This window comes from Pinus tabuliformis, chromosome 3_2 (assembly GCF_031772625.1).
Source record: "Pinus tabuliformis cultivar Carrire ecotype Pingquan chromosome 3_2, CPIR1, whole genome shotgun sequence".
NCBI classification, from domain to species: domain Eukaryota; kingdom Viridiplantae; phylum Streptophyta; class Pinopsida; order Pinales; family Pinaceae; genus Pinus; species Pinus tabuliformis.
This window is the reverse complement of record NC_142302.1, coordinates 548523964-548531580: the sequence shown is the minus strand read 5'-3', so window position 1 is coordinate 548531580 and position 7617 is coordinate 548523964. Positions and strand designations below refer to the sequence as shown.

General features: G+C 36.7%; 2 non-coding genes across 2 annotated transcripts; both read right to left on the bottom strand.

Moving 5' to 3' along the window:
• Positions 1–6760: 6760 nt before the first annotated feature.
• Positions 6761–6890, bottom strand: LOC149181679 (small nucleolar RNA snoR135). Its single transcript, XR_016257871.1, has one exon. It is a non-coding gene; the product is annotated as a small nucleolar RNA snoR135 (small nucleolar RNA).
• A 315-nt stretch (positions 6891–7205) lies between these two features.
• Positions 7206–7337, bottom strand: LOC149181678 (small nucleolar RNA snoR135). Its single transcript, XR_016257869.1, has one exon. It is a non-coding gene; the product is annotated as a small nucleolar RNA snoR135 (small nucleolar RNA).
• Between the last annotated feature and the right edge of the window lie 280 nt (positions 7338–7617).

Here is a 7617-nt window from a genome sequence, read left to right as displayed (position 1 = left end):
GGAGATGCTATTTTAGTGAAGTTCTCTATAAATCTTCTATAGTACCCAGTAAATCCCAGAAAACTTCTAACATCTTTTTGACAATTTGGAATAGGTAACTTGGAGATGACTTCAACTTTTGATCTATCAACTTTAATCCCATCCCCTGAAATGTGATGTCCCAAAACAATATCTTCAGTAAACATCATAAAACATTTTTCATGACTTAATGAAAGGTTTGTTTCTTTACATCTTATAAGGACTTTTTCCAAATTTTCTAATGTCTCTTCAAATGAATTACCATAAACTGTAAAATCATCCATATAAATCTCTACACAATCATGGATTAGATCAGAAAAGATTCCTAGTACTACTCTTTGGAATGTTGCGGGTGCATTACATAATCCAAAAGGAAACACTCGGTAAGCAAAAGTTCCCCATGGACAGGTAAATGTGGTCTTATCTTGATCTTCAGGTGCTACCTGAATTTGATTATAGCCACTAAAACCATCCAAGAATGAAAAGTACTTTTTGCCTGCTAGTGTATCTAATACCTGATCGATAAAGGGCAAAGGGAAGTGATCCTTCAAAGTTGCTTTATTCAATTCCTTGTAATCAATGCATACCCTCCATTTACCATTCTTTTTAGGTACTATAACCAAAGGAGAAACCCATCGGCTATCTGAAATTGGATAAATGAAGTTTACATAAAGTAGTTTTTGGAGCTCTTCTTTCACTATCTCCCTAAGGTTTGGATTCATCCTTCTCTGAGGTTGTCTGATTGGACTACTGTTTTCCTCAATGTAGATGTGATGAATGCAAGTCTTAGGGTCAATACCTTTCATATCAGTATACTCCCATGTAAATGCAGTAGAATGTTTTTGCAAAATTTTGGTTAGCTCTTCCTGTTGTGACTTTTCCAAATTTTTATTGATGTTCAATGTTTTACCTGGAAAAATCTCAATGGTAGAACTACCCGAACTCTTCCATAGAGTAAAGAGACATTTGTCTAGATGATAGATATGCAATATCAGAATCTAACTGAAATTGTGTGTGGTCATATTCTGAAGATGTTTCAAAATTTTCTAATGTGTTCAGAATTTGACTATCTTCATTGATTTCAGAAATGGTAAAGACAGGTTGTATAGTGTCCTCATCATCGACCCATTCATTATCTCCTACTTTTGTAATTGCTTTTGCTGGAGGATACAAATTGAACTTCTTTGTCGAATTACCATCAGAAATGTACATATCTCCAGATCTACAACTAATGAAAGCATCAGCTGTGGCTAGCCAAGGTCTTCCTAAGATGAGTGGGTGCCCTCCTAAATTACTCTTGGGAGTCAAAATCATGAAATCTACTGGATATTCCCAAGAATCTAAGGAGACTGAAATATCTTCTAATACACCATCTGGTTTGATTATTGATCAATCTGCAAGTTGCAGTAAAGTAGGTGTAAAAAGAAGATTAGGAAGTTTTAGTTGTTCCATAGTCTGTCTACTCATAATGTTGATAGCAGCTCCTAAGTCAATCAAAGTATTTGGAATTTCTACCCCATTTATATGTGTCTTGACAATTGGACTACCAGGATCTACATATTTTTGCATGGTAATTTTTCCCATCATGATATCTGCAATTTTTCCTACGAGGTGGATTCTTCTTGTATCTCTTGGTTTCCTTCCTGGTATTTTGAGACTCAACTCCTTTATTGTTTTTTCTAGAATAGGAATCCCTCTAATGGCTTGTAGCAAGGGAATCTTGATACAGACATTCTTTAATTCATCTAGGAAATCATAGTCAGGCAACAAGATTTGTTTTTCCACCCCTTTGTCAATTTGTAATCTTTCAGGGAAAGGAGGTGTGGATGAAGATGCAGGTTGCTCAACTATAGGAGTTGTGGGGGTTGACTCTTTTTCTTTTTCTTTTTTAGTGTTTGGGTTTTGAAGAGATGTTTCAGAACCTTTATTGACTTTAAGAGAATCTTCCTCAAAAATACTTTGCTTTTGAGCATCTATAGAAGGTTTTTTTAAGACTCTACCATATCTAAGTTGTACATCATTGAGAGGAACAATCATATAGGTAGGAAATTGTTGTCTTTCTACCATGTAAGCATTCTGAGGATTTTTATTATTGGGATTTGGCAATGGCTGGGATGGTAGTTGATTTGTCTTTTGTTGGAATGGAAGCAAGAGTTGAGAATTTGAATTTTGTTGAGAAGGTTGTTGTTGTGGAAATGGCAATGAAAGTTGTGGATTTTGATTTGGAAGTTGTGGAGCTTATTGATTTTGAAAAGATGGAGGATATTGATAAAATTGAGCAAATCTCCCATAAGGATTTTGCATAACTTGTACCCATGATTGATATGGATTTTGAGGTTGGGACCAAGGTTGTTGCCAAGGATTCCAATTTGGTGGAGGTTGAAAGTTCATGGGGTTGTTAGTCCCTTGATTTTTCCCCTGCCAAGGTCTCCTTGAAACAAAATAGAGAGACTCTATTGAATTTGGATCTTCTTGAAAGGCAGCTTTGAGCCGAGGAATTGAAGGACAATCCTTGGTCTCATGGCTTTCTGAGCAAATCATACATGTTTCTACAACTTTTACATCCAAGGGGCATTCCATTAGAGCATGTTTCTTCCTACATTTTGGACAAAAGATGGCCAAAGCTTCAGTGTCTACTTTCTTCTTGTTTTGTATTTTAAGGGTGTCTAGTTGTTCACTAAGGCTCCCTAAAATATCGGTTTTGAACTCATCAAGCATATTGCCAATCTCTGCCCTACTTACTGATCCAGTTGCAGATTTGTTTGCTCTAATAAGAGAAGGATCTCTAGGCCCTTTTCCAGTTTTAGATTTTCCTCTTGAGAGATGGACACATAATTCTTCTATGTCATGAAGTGGAAGTTGAGAAATATCTCCCTTTCCCATCATGTTTAAATATCTATCCATTCATCTCTAATGGCTTTTAATAGAAGGGCTTTCAAGGTCTCCTCATCTAAGTTACTCATTTTTGCTCTTTTCAGGTTGTATTGAAATCTTTCAAGTAAATCCTCCAAGTTTTCATCTTATTTTTGCACCATTTTGAATACCTCATCCTTATGGTTGGTGGGAATGCAATAGTCCAGGTATCTATCCAAAAAATTTTGTTTCATATCATTCCAAGTCCTAATAGATTGAGTGACTAATCCCATGAACCATTTCAAAGCAGATCCCTTCAATGTTGAAGGAAACAATTTGAGTTTTTGAGAGTCTTCCATATAGTCATAAGTTCGGCACACGACTTCAAACTCAAATAGAAATGTTTCAGGATCCTCACATCGAAACCCATAAAAGTTTGGGAGGATAGATGGTGAGATGTTTTTCATTGTTGTACGATATTCCTCATCAACTATAGGAAATCCAAACGAGTTATCTCCATCCCTATTTCCCCCATTGTTACCTCTACCTCCTCCATTGTTTCCTCCTCCTCTACCTCTACCTCTACCTCCTCCTCCAAATACGTTTACTACTTCCTCTGTCATGATAGTTTCCTCGGAGATTTTAGAGTCCTCTAGTTCTTCTACTAAGGGCGAACGAGGAGGAATTTCTCCCTCTTCTTCTTCAGGTGATTCTACTTCTTGGTTACAATATGTTCCCCTGTAGAAGTGAAGAAAGGTTCTTTCCCTAAGTCAGATTTGATGGATAGTGTGGGAGAGTCTCCTAATTCAGTTGTTGCCCCTTGAATTCCAGGAATCCTAAGGCTAGGAGTGTGAGTTGGAGATGATGGAGGTGTATCTTGTCTATGCCTTGAAGTAGATGGAGTTGTAAAAATCGAACTCTTGGCCCTAGCTATAAACCTTCCCCTAGAATCTCTTGCTCTATGCATGTCATTTTTTTATTTTTTATCTTCAAGTCGGGCTAATAATTCTCTTTCTGATCTTCCAGATCACTCTAAGTGCAAGAAGAGAGCATACTCAAGAAATTATTGAACCAATAACTCTCTTTTATGATCCTCCAGATCACACTAGGTGCAAGAGGAGAGCATACTTTGAGAAGTTATCAATTTTTACCTTTCTTGAAAAAAAATTCTCTTTTTTTTTATAAAGAAATTGGCTACCTAGTTACACTTCCCCGGCAATGGCGCCAAAATGTTTGGCCAATTTAGAGTGTCCTAAATTGCTATATTAATTGTCAATCTGGGAGTCGTAAACTACTGAAGTGTGGCGCACTGTATGTGCAAGATAACCTATTCCTTACTTTTTGTCGTTTTTTATTTTTATTTCGTTTTTGGGTTATCTTTGTTGATTTCCTAATGTGAGATGGAAATTCTAAAAGACAAGTATGGATATAAATGTTCAAGGCAATGATGTCCTTTAAAATGATTTCCAAAACTTCAAACTTTTCAAAAAGGTTCTAAAACATGCAATGATGAAATTAATTCCTAAAAGAGAATGAAAATGTGCCACTATTCTAATTAAACAAACAGTGAACTATTGATCATGAAACCATTATCCTTGTTGCTGTCTAAATACAAAAGAAACTGTACTCAAATAAATCCAAAAATTTCAAGCAGAGTAAAGCTTAAAATCAAATTACATCAACTCATATTCTGACCCCTCACCATTAGTCCCGCTATGGCTTTCGGAGGTAATCATAAACAACTTGAGCAATCTGATATCTGATTTGCAGAAAAATAAACTAATATCAAATTACACACTCATACTTCAATCCCTCACCATTAGTCTCGCTATGGCTTTCGGAGGTAACTGATAATGACATGAGCAATTTAATATCTAACTTGCAGAAAAATAAACTAATATCAAACTACACACTCATACTTCAATCCCTCACCATTAGTCTCGCTATGGCTTTCGGAGGTAACTGATAATGACATGGGCAATTTAATATCTAACTTGCAGAAAAAATAAACTAATATCAAACTACACACTCATACTTCAATCCCTCACCATTAGTCTCGCTATGGCTTTCGGAAGTAACTGATAATGACATGAGTAATTTAATATCTAATCTAACTAATAAAGAAAATGAACAAAACTAAAATAAATAAAACAGTGTTGGAATTAAAAACTAAGAAAAATAAATCAGCAGAAGGACAAGATTGATTCCATGTCATTAGTCATTGTAAAACTATGTGCAAATGCCCGGGCTGCCTATTGTAATCTGGAACAAAGACACTGATCAGTTAATAGTATTAAAAAGCATGAAAAATTATGGACAGAAATAAAACGTTAATACCATAAGAAATGCAATATATACACATGAATAACTATGGCATAATGAACGTAAGGAAATAAAGCATGAAACTATACAACAATAAACAAAACCTCGGTGTGTGCAGGGGCCCTCTGCACAACCTCGGGCAACAGCTATCAACCACGAATTATGCTTATGAACAGAGTCTTCTCATGTATTCAAAACGCAGTCATAACAAAGAAATAATGTCACGGCACAGTGGGTTTTCTTAACAACAAAATTACATTACCAAGACTAATTACTATGCGTATGGAAACGCATTATTTATAGCAAACGTTTACATAACTGATTTCCTAAAAACTGCGTTGACAAAGGACACGTGAACAACATCGTCCAGGGATCTAGCATCATGGCTGTCGTGATGATTAAATATATTGAGGGTGGCTGTTGGATTCGGCTTATGGAGTAGTCCACAGGTGTTGATATGTCCCCTGAGATCTAGGAACGACCACACAAGTCTTCACGTGTTGAAAAATGGAGTCCTGTTACCGTAAGACTCTTATGTTGACCACCGCTTGACCCCCGTTGACTATGGCCTCCTTTGATGAATTCGACTGAGCCAATAGGACTCGATCCATGTCCACATCATTTCCAACTTTCCCATGTGGCTCGATTTGCCTGAAGACACCTACAATATAGACTTTAACAAAAAGGCTGCGGAAAGTTGAACTGGCTGTGGAAAGTGACAAGATTCTGCGGCTCAATGAGCAAAAATCTAATTCAAACGACAGACACAAAACATAGTTAGGAAACCACTTTATGTGCTCTTTTAACTCAATATTAAATGATGTTGACAGCTTAGGAGGTCCAGGTAAATGGAAAAAGTCTAGAAAGGTGTATAGGAAAGATGCAAGTTTGGGGCTCAACACAGAGCAACACGTTAATGTTAGAATGATTCAAGTACTTACAAGCGATTGCTACCACAAATCATCAATGTTGTCGGTCATGAGCAGAGCTCCTCCAGGCACGTAGAAGGAAAATGAGGTGAGAATGCGGTTAAGGGTAAGGTGGTTACAGCCATAACTAACCCAAGCTGATGAGAAACCCCGAATAATGATGCTTGTGGGAAACAAATGTCAAGCAGAAGGAGGAAAATTTGTGCCAGATGTCAAACAACAGAAGATCCAGATGTCAGTCATAGAAGAGCTGAAGATTAAAAAATATTCATACAAGAAAAAGACTCGGCATAGCCAGAGTAAACATGGTATGACTATTGGGGAAATGATTGTCAACGAATCGATTGACATTAAAACTCGACTACACATTCTCCCTAAATTGTTTTTGCAGAGCTGCTTCAGCAAATATGCCCATGCAGAGTGCTATGCACGCACAGGACCTGCCTTGAACTATTGATTCAAGCCTCAAAACCCCTAAGTTTGGGCCTAGTTTCGTTTCAAATAAATAGATCTAGTTTCCAGCGCATAGAATAATTAAAAAACATAGACCTTATAGACTGCACATTAGCATATAGCTGAAGATTAAAAAAGGATTCATCCAAAAAACAGACTCGACGCGGTCAAAGTAGATATCATATGAATGTTGGGAAAATGATTGTCAACGAATCAACTGACATTAAAATTCGACGGCCCATTCGCCCTAAATTGTTTTCGCAAAGCCCCCCCTTCAGCAAGCACATGCAGAGAGTTGTACACAGGGCATGCCTTGAACTATCAATTCAAACATCAAAACCCCTAAGTTTAGGCCTGGTTTCATTTCAAATTGATAGATCTAGTTTCGAGTGCATGACTAAAATCATGAGTAATAATTTCAAATAGTCATTTAAGGACAACATAGGCCTTATAGAGTATATATTAGCATATAGAAAAGCTGAAGATTAAAAGAATATTCATCCCAAAAAACACAGACTCGGCACAGCCAACGTAAACGTGGTAGTATATATTAGCATATAAAAAGCCTAAGATTAAAAGAATATTCATCCCCAAAACACAGACTCGGCACAACCAGCGTAAACATTGTATGAATGTTGGGAAAATGATTGTCAACGAATCAATTGACATTAAAACTCGGCTGCCCATTCGCCCTAAATTGCTTTCACAAAGCCCCCTTCAGCTAATATGCACATGCATATTGTTGTACATAGGGCCTGCTTTGAACTATCCACGTAAAACTCAAAAGCCTAAATTAATACGCATACGATAGATCATAAAATAAAAATTCCAGAAATTCCAGGGAAAATAAAAACCCTTACTGTAAAAATAAATTCCAAAAATTCCAGGGAAAATAAAAACCCTTACTCTAAAAATAAATTGAATGTAAAGGTCATTAACTGCCCAGTGCCAAATTACAAATCCACAACTTGGCTGCCAATTTAACTCATTTTAGCCTCCCAAATGAAGCAGAGCATCTTCGCTACAGATAATAGACCAAGTC